The following is a 13,678-nucleotide window of genomic DNA, read 5'->3' as shown; positions in this document are numbered from 1 at the left end:
GGTAATTATTTGGCCTTCAAACAATCTGCGGCAAGGTAGTGTGAAACAGAGCTGTAATAGTAAAGGCAAACACGAGCAAAGCAATGCCGGCATGTATTTGATCACCTGTGGCATCTTGGTTTTGCTGCCTGTTTTACTCACGGGCAATTCACCAAAGACTCATCCTAATCATCCCTTTATCATTGATCCACTGGGCATTTTATCAGAAAAACCACAACTATATTTCTTTGGATTTGGTTATGTCGCAGCCTTTACACGGATTCTGAATAATGGCAGAGCCCTGGTTTTTAAGCCAGCGTTCAAAATCACAAGGCGGCGTACAAATAGCTTGTCTTCAGCCAAAATACTGCTGCTACTGCTGCTACTATCGGGAGATGTTCATTTGAATCCTGGACCACTTTCTCACTCAGAGCCTAACTCAACAGCGCATGATATCATTCAGATGCAGTCAGCATCACCTGCAGTGACACTCCAGTCCGTTATAACATCTAAAACATCTTCGTTACTCACCCTAACTCCGATGCTGGAAAGCATTTCTTCCGGTGGAGCTGCATGCGCTGCCCCTGGGTGTCAGTTGGTCGGAGGGGGTTTTCGTAGACGTGGTTCGCGAGGGGATGCATGGTCGAGTGGACGGGCTAGTCCGGCCATTTCTGGTGGAGATGCGGAGCCGGGTGGTAGTGAATCAACAGGTGCTCTGGACGAGCAGGATGGACTCAAGCAGTGGCTAAAGTTACAAACTCCGGGCTCGGAGTGTCTGACGGGAGGGGCAGGAGCGGCGGCAGCGTTTGATCAGTCTGGGACCACTATCACGGACACTGGGGTGAGTTATGTACCACACACTGATCCACGTACACCAGCTACAAACGTGGGATTTTACGACGGCCCGTCAATGACGGTGGAGAAAAGTCAACAAAGACCGAGTCCCGTGAGGGTCAAAACACATGGAATAAATCATGCAATGCTGAAACAGAGTAAGTCAAGACTCTTTCAAACTGTTAATCATGCTAAAATCATCTGGAACTCTGAAACAAAATCCAAAGGAATATTGGGAGGACATATAAATATAAGAAGCATATTGCCGAAAATAGACAAGATACATCATTTACTTATTGATTCTAATTTAGATTTTTTGTGTATATCTGAGACTTGGTTAAATCGAAATGTTCCTACTGATTTGATTAATATACCAGAATATACTTGCTATAGGAGAGATAGGGTCAAAGGAAGGGGAGGGGGTGTTTTAATTTATATTAGGGAGCATTTAAAAATTTTGGAACTTGATTTGAAAGTAAACATGGAGTGTTTGGGATTAAATGTAATTCTTTCTCCAAACATGAAATTTAATATAGTTGTGCTTTATAATCCTCCATGTTATGATGTGAATTTCTATAACGATTTGAAAAATCTTCTTGTTCTCGTTGACAATCGTTGTGAATGTATGATATTTGGGGATTTTAATATTAACTGGATGGTTAAAAGTGGCAAATTACAACTAAAGGCATCCATGGACAAATTTAAATTCAAACAGCTGATTGATAGACCCACTCGAATTACTAGAAAGAGTGAAACTCTTATAGACCTGATTTTCACCAACAGGCCAGAGAGAGTAACAAAAACATATAATCTCATTACTGGCCTTTCAGATCATAACATGACACTGATAGTGAGAAAGCTAACCAAAAAATGTCTAATTCACCATAATAAATCAGAAAATCCAATTATAACAACAGGAATTCCCAAATCTAGAGAAATACATTTTGAACATGATTTAAAGGACTGCGCATGCGTCGCGACTGAGTGCGTTGTTGTGTTTGGAGCTCCGTCGAATTAATTCAGAAACCTTGTTTTTCTTCTTTACACTCTTTTACAAACGAACTTTTTCATTTTTATAGCGTGTGAACATATCTGGAATACTATTCTCCTTAAAAAAACAATCGGATTGCTCTGATATCGCTACATATATCCAACCTTTCGAACTTCCGCTACTAGCCTTAGCCCGCTAGCATTACACGCGTGGTCGCGCCTATCGATCGACTTATTTACACCCGTATCACTGAAAGCTATAATTCGCCATTATAGCACATCTGCTATAATGGCGAATATAACGGATGTGTGTCTAACGTTACCTTTGAGTGCAGGTGAGGACACCTTCGAGCTGCATTCTGTGCAGTTAGAGCTGGAATCCGTGGAGAAGCAGATCCGCGACCTACTAGAGAGACAGGCCGAGCTACGAGATCGACGTTTCGCGCTTGAAACATCACGCGCCGATGCTCAAAAGTCAGTGGTTAGTAACCTTTTGACTCCGACCTCGTCTACTCCATGTGTTTCTCTGCCCAGGATGCGATCATCCCTGGTTTCATTCACTCCGGCACCGACACAACAACATGGACCCTGGATGATTCCACAGCGGAAGACGCGGGCCAGGACCAGAGCTAGGACCTCTCCGCCCCTCCCGGCCTTCGAGATCTCCACCCGGAACCGCTTCTCCCCTCTACGCGAGACGGAATGCGACGCTGTGATCATCGGCAGTTCCATCGTCCGGCATGTCCGTGCTACCATAGGTAAAGGTAAGGTTCGCACTCACTGCTTTCCTGGTGCTCGTGTTCTCGATGTCGCTGCACAGGTTCCCGGGATTCTGAACGGTGACGAGCCCGTCGGAGCTGTCGTGCTGCACGCGGGAACGAACGACATCAGGCTACGGCAGTCGGAGGTTCTGAAGAAGGACTACAGGAGCCTGATCGAGACGGTACGCAGCACATCGCCTGAAACAACGATCATCGTGTCTGGACCGCTTCCCACCTACCGACTAGGACACGAAAGGTTCAGTAGATTATTTGCTCTAAATGAATGGTTAATGTCATGGTGTAATGAACAGAGACTGCTCTTTGTAAATAATTGGAATCTTTTCTGGGAGCGACCTAGGCTCTTCCGTGCTGATGGCCTTCACCCCAGCAGAATCGGAGCGGCTCTTCTGTCGGACAACATCTCCAAGACGCTACACACCATATGACTAGTAAGTCAAAGTCCAAATCACACTCTTTGCTGTCCAAACTTAATTGATATAAGTACCAATGTAGAACATTATATTGAAACTGTGTCTATTCCTCGTTTAGTGAGATCAAATAATAAATCTACTGCAGGATCTAAGAAAAATCTAATTGTGATTAAACCAGAAAATCTCAATATTAGTGAACAAAAACAATTTATAAAGCTAGGTCTTTTAAACATCAGATCGCTTACACCTAAGGCGGTTATTGTAAATGAAATGGTCACAGATAATAGTTTCGATGTACTTTGCCTTACTGAAACCTGGCTTAAACCAAATGATTATTTCGGTCTTAATGAGTCTACTCCTCCTGGATACTGTTACAAGCATGAGCCCCGTCTGATTGGTCGTGGCGGTGGTGTTGCTATAATCTATAAAGATATTCTTACTGTTACTCAGAAAACAGGTCACAGGTTTAATTCGTTTGAAGTACTTGTGCTAAATGTTACTCTCTTAGATGTAAGAAAGAAATCCATATTATCTCTAGCCTTGGCTACCGTATATAGACCGCCTGGGCCTTACGCTGATTTCCTAAAAGAGTTTGCAGACTTTCTCTCAGATCTTTTGGTCAATGTCGATAAAGCATTAATTGTTGGAGATTTTAACATACACGTAGATAATTCAAATGATGCTTTAGGGGCTGCGTTTACAGATTTATTAAACTCCTTTGGGGTCAAGCAAAACGTAACTGGTCCCACTCATCGTCTTAATCATACGCTAGATTTAATTATATCACATGGAGCCGATCCAACCGATATAGATATTATACCGCAAAGTGATGAAGTCACTGACCATTACATGGTCACTTGCATACTACGTACCGCTGAAATTTGTCATGTTGCGCCGCGTTATCGACCAGGCAGAACAATCCTTCCAACAACTACAGATCATTTCTCAAATAGCTTACCTGATCTGTCTCAGCTGCTCAGTGAACCCAAACAAACAGATGAACTAGAGGAAATGACTAGCACTATGAGCACCATTTTCTCTAGTACATTAGACATCGTTGCACCAATTAGATTAAAAAAGGTTAGAGAGAAAACTAAAGCACCATGGTACAACAGTGTTACGCATGTTCTAAAGAGAGAAACTCGTAACTTAGAGCGTAAATGGAAACAAACTAATCTAGAGGTCTTTAGAATCGCATGGAAAGACAGTATGTCACGTTATAAAAAGGCCCTAAAAGCAGCCAGGGCTGAGCATCTCCGCAAACTAATAGAAAACAACCAAAACAATCCAAGGTTTTTATTTAACACCGTCGCTAGACTAACAAATAAACAGACGTTACCGGAGCAAAATATTCTGTCACAGTGTAGTAGTAATGATTTTATGAATTTCTTCACTGAGAAAATAGAAAGCATCAGAAACACAATTGTAAATGTACAATCTTTAATGGTGTCTTATGATTCAGCCTCAATTATCACCCCGCAAGAACAATTACAGCGCTTTGCAACTATAGGACAGGAAGAGTTAAATAAACTTATCATTGCATCTAAACCAACAACGTGTTTATTAGATCCAATACCAACTAAACTACTGAAACAAGTGTTACCTGTAGTGGAAGAGCCTCTTCTCAATATTATTAACTCGTCTTTATCCTTAGGTCATGTTCCAAGAATATTCAAGTTGGCAGTTATAAAACCTCTTATTAAGAAACCACAATTAGATCATAATAATCTAGCAAATTACAGACCCATTTCAAATCTTCCATTTATGTCTAAAATACTAGAAAAAGTTGTGTCCGCTCAACTGTGCTCTTTCTTGCAAGAAAATGATATCTATGAAAAGTTTCAGTCAGGATTCAGACCGCACCATAGCACAGAAACTGCGCTCGTTAAAATCACAAATGATTTACTTTTAGCTTCTGACCAAGGCTGTATCTCAATACTAGTTTTACTTGATCTTAGTGCTGCGTTCGATACTATAGATCACACAATACTCTTAGACCGACTACAAAACTACACTGGTGTTCAGGGACAGGCATTAAACTGGTTTAGATCGTACTTATCAGACCGTTACCATTTTGTCTGCGTAAATGGGGAAAAATCGAAGATAACGTCAGTAAACTACGGTGTACCGCAAGGATCTGTGTTAGGCCCTCTGCTATTCTCAATATATATGCTGCCACTTGGTAATATTATAAGAAAACATGGAATTAATTTCCACTGTTATGCTGATGACACTCAATTATATATTTCATCACGACCAGATGAAAACGCTAAATTATCTAAATTAACAGAGTGTGTTAAAGATATAAAATACTGGATGACATGTAATTTTCTGCTATTAAATTCAGATAAAACGGAGGTATTACTTATTAGTCCAAAAAACGGCCCACAAAACCTCTTACAATACAACTTTAATTTAGAAGGGTGTCCTGTTACTTTATCCTCTACAGTAAAAGACCTGGGTGTTATATTAGACCGCAACTTGTCTTTTGAAAATCATATTTCATATGTTACAAGAACAGCCTTTTTCCACCTTAGAAACATTGCTAAGCTACGTAACATGCTATCTGTTTCTGATGCAGAAAAGTTAGTTCATGCATTCATGACCTCGAGACTAGATTACTGTAATGCTTTATTAGCTGGTTGTCCTGCATCCTCAATAAACAAGCTACAGTTAGTCCAAAATGCCGCCGCTAGAGTTCTTACTAGATCAAGAAAATACGATCATATAACACCAATTCTGTCGTCTCTACATTGGTTACCTATAAAGTTCCGTATCAATTACAAAGTATTGCTACTGACCTATAAAGCCCTAAATGGTTTAGCTCCCGTGTATTTAACGGAACTTCTATCGCCCTACAATCCATCGCGCTCTTTAAGATCACTAAATTCGAGGCTTCTGGTCATTCCTAGGATATCTAAGTCCACTAAAGGAGGGAGAGCTTTTTCACATTTAGCTCCTAAACTGTGGAATGGCCTTCCTGATATTGTTCAAGGCTCAGACTCGCTGTCCCAGTTTAAAACTAGATTAAAGACGCATCTCTTCAGCCAGGCATTCACATAATACTTACATTTTATACTACAGTTGAATCAGATTGAATGCATTAATATTGCGAACAGTAGCTACGCTAATTATTTCCCATATGCTTTTCTGTTGTTATCTCGGGACGCTAGTCCCGAGGTAAATACAGATCGTCAGGTCCAGTTTGTATCCAGCCTCTCATGGAAACTACAGATTCTCCAACACCCGTGCAGAGACGACTCGGCGCCTGTGAAGAGACGACTCGACGCTGGCGATGTTTATGCCCTAAATCAATACATGATTAACTAACTGTATTTCTCTATGTACATTTCTGAAATGCACTTTCTGTAAAGCTGCTTTGAAACAATATGTATTGTGAAAAGCGCTATACAAATAAATTTGAATTGAATTGAATTGAATTAAAGGAAGTTAATTGGGAAAAGGTATTTAAAGAAACAGACTTAAACAACAGTACAAGCAATTTTAACTCTGTGTTACATGATCTAATAAGTAATCATACAAAAACCTGGAAAAAATCACCTAAGAAATACTCTTTACCATGGTTTAATAATGACATCCTTCAGATCACTAAAAAGAGAGATATTGCTCTTAAAAAGTCTCTGTCAACAAAAGCTATTACTGACCACCTTATTTATACAGGCTTGAGGAATAAAGTAGTAGCAGAGTTGCGAAAGGCCAAGACTAATTATTTTTCTAAACTAATTGAAGAAGCTAGTGGAAATAGTTCTAAATTGTGGCAACATATAAATAGACTATCCAATTCAAGCAGAAAAAAATACTCACAAATAAGTGGTCTTAAAGTTTGTCATAACTTGATTCATGGTAATGAGGCTATTGCAAATGCTTTTAATATATTTTTTTATCAAATCTGTACAAGATTTAGTTAGTAATTTTAAGTGTATCGAGTCATCTCTTGAAAAGCCTGACAATGTCCACACAGGCTTATTCTGTATTAAAGAGGTATCTTGTGATAAAGTTAAAAAGGTGATTGTAAATATGAGTAACTCTGTCACAGGTTGACTCAGTATTTTGTTTGTTTTTGATCAGAGACATTTGAGCCTTACTGTGTGCAGTGTTATGTGTGATGGTGTTTACTGTGTGCATTAATATATTGGCACTCTGAATTGTAGTGGTTATCTACTGTGCATGTGCATCAAATTTGTAGTGGGTTTTGTTATTTCTTAATCTGCCCTGCTTGACTCTTTATAGACACCCATTTATGAACAAACCTGGCAACCCGTTTCCTGTTTTATTACTATGCCCATATTTGGACTGTGCTTCCTCCCCTGCTAATGAGACTTCATTAATTCATTAGAACTCGTCACCATGCCCCACCTTTCTGCCCATATTTGGACGACACTTCCTGTGACTTAAGTAACTTTATTATTGCCTCTGCATTGCTGCTGATGATGGCAATTAGTGACTAATTGTCTAACAGCTGGCCATGCCTAGTTTGAAGGAGATAAAAACTGGTTCATTGGAACAGAGAGGGCTTGCCTGGTGACTGCTGATCTGCTGCCATTGTGTCCAATGCACTTCCCTGCTCTGCAAATGAAGCCCAGGTTCCCAGGCATCTCTGTTTGACCACCGGGATACTGCAGCTGGATTTTCTCAACGCTTTCTCAATGTTGCCTAAAGGGCCGTAATTATATTTTATTACCACACATTGTGAATGTGTGTCCATTTTCTGTGGTGTTGGTGTTCATTGTGGTCGTTTGCTTTTAGCCCCAGCAATACCTATCTTATGGTTCCAGTGGCTGGCAGCGTCCTGAAGACTGTGGCTATCCTCGAACCTCCCTCAACGCTCTCTAATGTTGCCTGAAGGGCCGTAATTATATTTGGTCGTACTACAGTATAAGTGTGACCTGCTATCTGTGATGTTGGTGGTCATTCTTGGTGCTCTCTTCTAGCCTCTGGATTATCCATCTTGGTCTCCTGGGCCCAAGGTTGTTGTGAAGACTGCCTTGGTTACACCGGAATCTCCCTCAACGTTGATGTTTGCTGCCGAGAGTACCGTAACTTTCTCCTGTGGGTCGGACGACTGCTGTGACCTTCTGGACGTGTCCACTTGACTTTTTGGAGGGAGGACAGCTGGAGCGAACTGCTGTGAAGCCACCAAACCTTAACCTTTCTAAATGGCTTCAGAGACATCATTTTAGTGAACTCTTTCCCCTACGTAACACTATTTCTAGTTAGTACTTGCTGTCCCAATAAAGACTATTTGTTGTATCCACACATTGACTGTCTGTTTTGTTCCTGTGGCTGGGACCTGATTTATTCTATTTAGCGTTGGTCACTAGGTGACAGTCTTTTCTGGCGTAGTCGGCAGGGTCCCAGCAGCGGAACACAACAGACATGTCTGACCCTCCTGGTAGTGCAGCTAACCAAGAGGCAGAAGGAAATGTGGCTAGTGGAGGTAGTCAGGCAGCAGCCCATTTGTTAGTTCCATGGTTTATGGGGGGGCCATGGATACCCCGTTATAGTGGGGAAAGGGGAAAATTTAGCTCATGGAGGTCCCAGATAGAAGCTATGCTAAGGGCCCAAGGGTTAACCACACAACAAGGGGTGGATTTTCTGTTGGCAGCTCTAGATGGGGAGGCAAGGCGCCAGGCACGGTTATTTAAGGCGGAGGAAACTGCTGACACTAAGGCACTGCTGGACGCCCTACAAAAGAAGTATGGTGATGGAGGAAGTCGAGCCCAGCGACGGTCAAGGTTCTTCAGCTGCAGGCAAGGTCAGGAGGAGGGAGTGGAATCCTTTATCTTAAAGTTGCGGGAACTCTACTTTGACTGGCAGGGACGTGAGCCAACCCAAGAAGAAGAGGGCGAGTACCTGTTAGATCAGTTCACCTTGAACTTAAGACCAGGCCCAATTCAGCAAGAGATCCATCGCCAAGTGCGTCGCAATCCACAGTTGACGTTTGCCGCCGTCTGTACTGAGGCTGTGGCTCTCCAGCAAGAGCAGCAACATGGAGAAGACCATGCCTGGGTCAGATGGGCCACCACACCTACAGCAGTGGCCTCACCAGTTCACACCCCAAAATGCGATACACCTGATCTGAGCCAACTGAAAAGCGAACTCCAGGCAGAATGTCGCAAGGAAGTGGCAGAGCAACTGAAAGGTTTGAGTGCCTCCATTGTTGAAGAACTCCGCAAACAGATATCACCTACCCCCCTAATGACCAGTCAGCCCACTGTTCCATCTTTGCTTGCCATCTCACCCCAACTGCCCGTTGGTTTAACTGTGCGTCCAAGATCTCAACAGATACCACCTGGCAGGGGGTCCTTCCAATGGGATGCTGAGGGGAGGCCTATATGCAGGGACTGTGGAGGAGTGGGGCACATCCAGAGGTATTGCCCAACTCGTCGCAGGTCAACTTCGGGTTTTTAGTGCCCCCTGCCACCAAGGGGCGTGTGGCAGGGACGGTCACTCACTCTGCTGGAGTGACCACCAAGTCCCAGCTTGTTGGAGAATGTCCACGTGTTGAGGTGGAGGCTAATGGAAAAATGATCTCTTGTGTCCTTGATACCGGCTCCCAAGTCACTCTGGTGAGTAAAGCCTTCTTTGCAAGACATTTTGGGGATATTGACATGAATTGTGCCCATAACTCTCCCTGGTTAACCTTACGAGCGGTTAATGGATTGCAGATACCGTATGTTGGCTATGCAGTTGTTGATTTTGCTGTTGGTGGTGTCCAGGTTCCACAGAAGGGAATGGTGGTGGTTGAAGATGGGTGCATGGGAGCAGACCATGCCATTCTGGGAATGAATGTAATTGCACACTGTTGGGATGAATTGGCCAAGGGTAAACACCCTGGGTTGTCAGCTTTCAAGTCTCTTGTGTCGCCTATAGCAGGTCAAGTTTGGGAACAAGCCTTCTCTGTCTGCCAGAGGGTGACGGCTGAAGGGCACGCCATTCCCTTTCAAGGGGTTGCTCGACTGCCCCGGCAGCCACCAGTGGTTATGCCCCCTGAGTCTGAGATGGTGGTATGGGCTCAACTTCAGGAAGGAGCCCCCAAGGCAGTCCACAATGCATTAATCGAACCCCTCGAGGACCAAGATGGGGAGTGGTATGTAGCACGGTCGCTAGTGGTGGTAAGCGGAGGTAAGCTGCCAATGAGGATGTGCAACCCAAATCCTTATCCAGTAGAGGTCCCACTGCGCCGACCATTGGCTAAGGTGACGCAGACTGACGAGTGTGATGTCCAAGTGGGACGGGAGTTAGTGGTCCAGCCTGACTCCTCTGGAGCTGTGGAAGTGGCAATTCGAGCTGTGACTAACTTTTCTGAACTTTCTACTCCTACAGATCCTATCTTTGCTATTGAGGGAGATGGCCTGAACCCAGATCAACACCAACACATTCTGCAGCTCTTAAAGAAGTGGAACAGCGTGTTTGCCTTGCATGATGATGACTTTGGCAGAACCAATGCAGTACAGCATCAGATACCCACAGGTGCTGCTCCGCCCTGTCGAGAGCGCTACCGTCCTGTCCCCCCGACTCTTTATCCGGAACTGAGGACCCTTCTACAAGGCATGCTAGCTAGTGGGGTGGTCCGTGAAAGCTCCAGTCCATGGGCAGCACCGGTAGTCCTGGTTAAAAAGAAAGACGGCAGTTGGAGGTTCTGTGTGGACTATCGTAAGCTTAATGCAGTTACTCACAAGGATTCATATCCACTACCTCGCATCGAAGAGTCCCTCACAGGGCTGAAGAGGGCCCAATGGTATTCCACACTCGACCTTGCTAGTGGATACTGGCAAGTTGAAATGGACCCCCAAGACCGCCAGAAGACCGCATTCACTACCCCAACGGGTCTCTATGAGTTTGACCGTATGCCTTTTGGCCTGTGCAATGCACCAGCAACCTTCCAGAGGCTCATGCAGCGGTGCTTGGGATCCATGGTGCATGACTTTTTGTTAATTTATTTGGATGATGTGGTCGTGTTCTCCCCTGACTTTGACAGCCATCTTCACCACTTGGAACAGGTGTTTCGGAAGCTGTACGATCATGGCCTGAAGTTACAACCAAAGAAGTGCAAGTTGTTTCGGCAACAGGTAACCTACCTGGGCCATGTCATCAGTAACCAAGGAGTAGCGACTGATCCTCAGAAGACCGCTGTGGTGGAGGAATGGCCTGTCCCACAAACTATCAAACAGGTGCGTTCCTTTCTGGCCACTGCTGTATTATAGAAGATTAATTCATGGCTTTTCCCAACTTGCTGCCCCTCTTCATGCCTTGCTGAAGGGAACGGCCACTGCTCAACAAGGAAAAATTCAGGTGAATTGGACCGAAACTTGCCAGGACTCATTTGACAGGCTAAAAAAGGCCTTGGTATGTGCCCCAGTCCTTGCATACGCTGACTTCTCTCTACCCTTTCGACTGTTTACGGATGCCAGCCTGGAGGGTTTGGGAGCAGTACTGGCCCAAGAACAGGACGGACAAGAGAGTCATAGCTTTTGCCAGTCGGAGTCTGCACCTCTCAGAAAGAAATGACCAAAATTACAGCTCATTCAAACTCGAACTTTTGGCTCTGAAATGGGCCATAACAGAGAAGTTTAAGGACTATCTGTGGGGGGCCACCATTGACGTTTTTACAGACAACAGTCCGCTTGTACACTTAGCCACTGCCAACCTGGGAGCTGTGGAGCAACGTTGGGTGAACCAGCTGGCCAACTATCAGTATACCATCAAGTTTCGCCCTGGTAGAACTAATAAAAATGCTGATGCCCTCTCCAGGTTGCCAGGCGAGTGTGTCGAAGCTGTGGTAAGGGTGGTGGCTGAACCAACTGATTCGGTCCATCCTGTGGGGGACATTCACCAGACCCCGGATCGGTGGTATAATTGCCAGTTTCAGGACCCAGGGCTGCGGCTCCTGTGGACCTGGAAATCTTTAAAGAAGCTTCCACCACCTCATGAACAAAAAGGGGCTCCTCAATATGTAAAGCGACTCCTGCGTGAGTGGGAACGTATTGTAATTCATGGCAATCAAATGCAACGGCGATGCACCGACCCAAGGACTGGTGAGATATACTGGCAAGTGTTGATCCCGGAGCAGGAAGCATGAGAGCTATGGCAACAATATCATGAAAGCTTGGGCCATCAAGGAGCAGAGAAGGTTTGGTCAGTTCTGAGGAGACGGTTCTATTGGCCCAGCATGCTGAAGAGCGTGGAGACTTGGACGGCGACCTGTCCTCGTTGTCTCCGGCAGAAGCCTGGACCTGAGGTAAGAGCTCCCCTGGCACCTATTTCCACATCCTACCCCTTTGAGGTATTGGGAATAGACTACCTGTCTCTGGGAAGACCCGGGGACCCTTTCCCTTATATCTTAGTCATGACTGACCTCTTCTCTAAGTATGCCTTTGCAGTACCCACAAAGGACCAGTCTGCAACCACTACAGCCAAAGCTCTGTACAGTGCCGTGATCCAGGTGGTGGGGTGCCCAGAAAGGATCCTCTCTGACCGTGGGGGGGCCTTTCAGTCAGCAGTAATGGAACAACTGTGCCAGTTGTATGGATGCAAACAGTCCCGAACCACCCCTTACCATCCTCAAGGTAATGGTGCGTGCGAGAGGTTTAATCAAACTTTGCTGTCTCTCCTTAGTTCTCTTTCAGAAGCTGATCAGAACCACTGGCCACAGAGTCTCCCTGCATTACTACAGGCTTATAATAACACCACCCATGGTTCCACTGGTATGACCCCTCATTTCATCGTCTTCGGTCGACATGCACGCCTCCCAGTGGACTGGGTCGTAACCTCATCCCCTCCCATACCAAGATATTCTTTGTTGGATTGGGTGAAGCAACACTACAGAACTCTGACACAAGCCTACAACGTGGTGAAGGCAAATGCCGAGAGGCAGCAACAAAAGGACCAGCAAAGGTATGACCGACGGGCCAAAGTGGATGCGCTTCTGCTAGGGGAACGAGTCCTCCCAAGGAATTTCCGAAGGCGTGCAAAGGGCAAGCTGGCACCGCGTTGGGGTCCGGATGTTTGGGTGGTGGTAGCCCGTCCTCGAGCCGATCGACCGGTCTATGTAATTCATCCAGAAGGTCATGAAGGCCCCTCAAAGACCATTCACCGCAATAACCTGCGCTGTTGCCCCGTTAACATGCCAAGAGAGGAGCCCTCAGAAGAGGAACAGTCTACAAGCCGACCACAGGCCATGTCCTGGTATCCGACCATGGTCACTCCACTCATCTATCAGCAACAGCTCACTGGCCATATGCCCACCACCACTTCAGTCATACCGAACCCAGAGGGAGATCTGCTGATTGCAGCTAGTGGAGTAGACCCGACAACACAGACCCCAAGCCTGTTGACCGAAGAATTGATGGGTGAATCGGAACATATAATGCCGCCTGAAACTGTGCCCTGTCTGCCAAGCCTCCCTGTGAGTCCAACAAGTGGGGCAGTAAGGCGGTCACAAAGGTCCACCAGGGGGCAACCCCCAACCAGGTACGCACACATATAGATAGTGTCGGGACGACCACTAGAAAAGTGGGGGGGAAATGTCACAGGTTGACTCAGTATTTTGTTTGTTTTTGATCAGAGACATTTGGGCCTTACTGTGTGCAGTGTTATGTGTGATGGTGTTTACTGTGTGCATTAATATATTGGCACTCTGAATTGTAGTGGTTATCTACT

Source organism: Rutilus rutilus, assembly GCF_951802725.1.
Source record: "Rutilus rutilus genome assembly, chromosome: 3".
Classification (NCBI taxonomy): Eukaryota; Metazoa; Chordata; class Actinopteri; order Cypriniformes; family Leuciscidae; genus Rutilus; species Rutilus rutilus.
Note: the sequence above shows the minus strand (reverse complement) of the source record.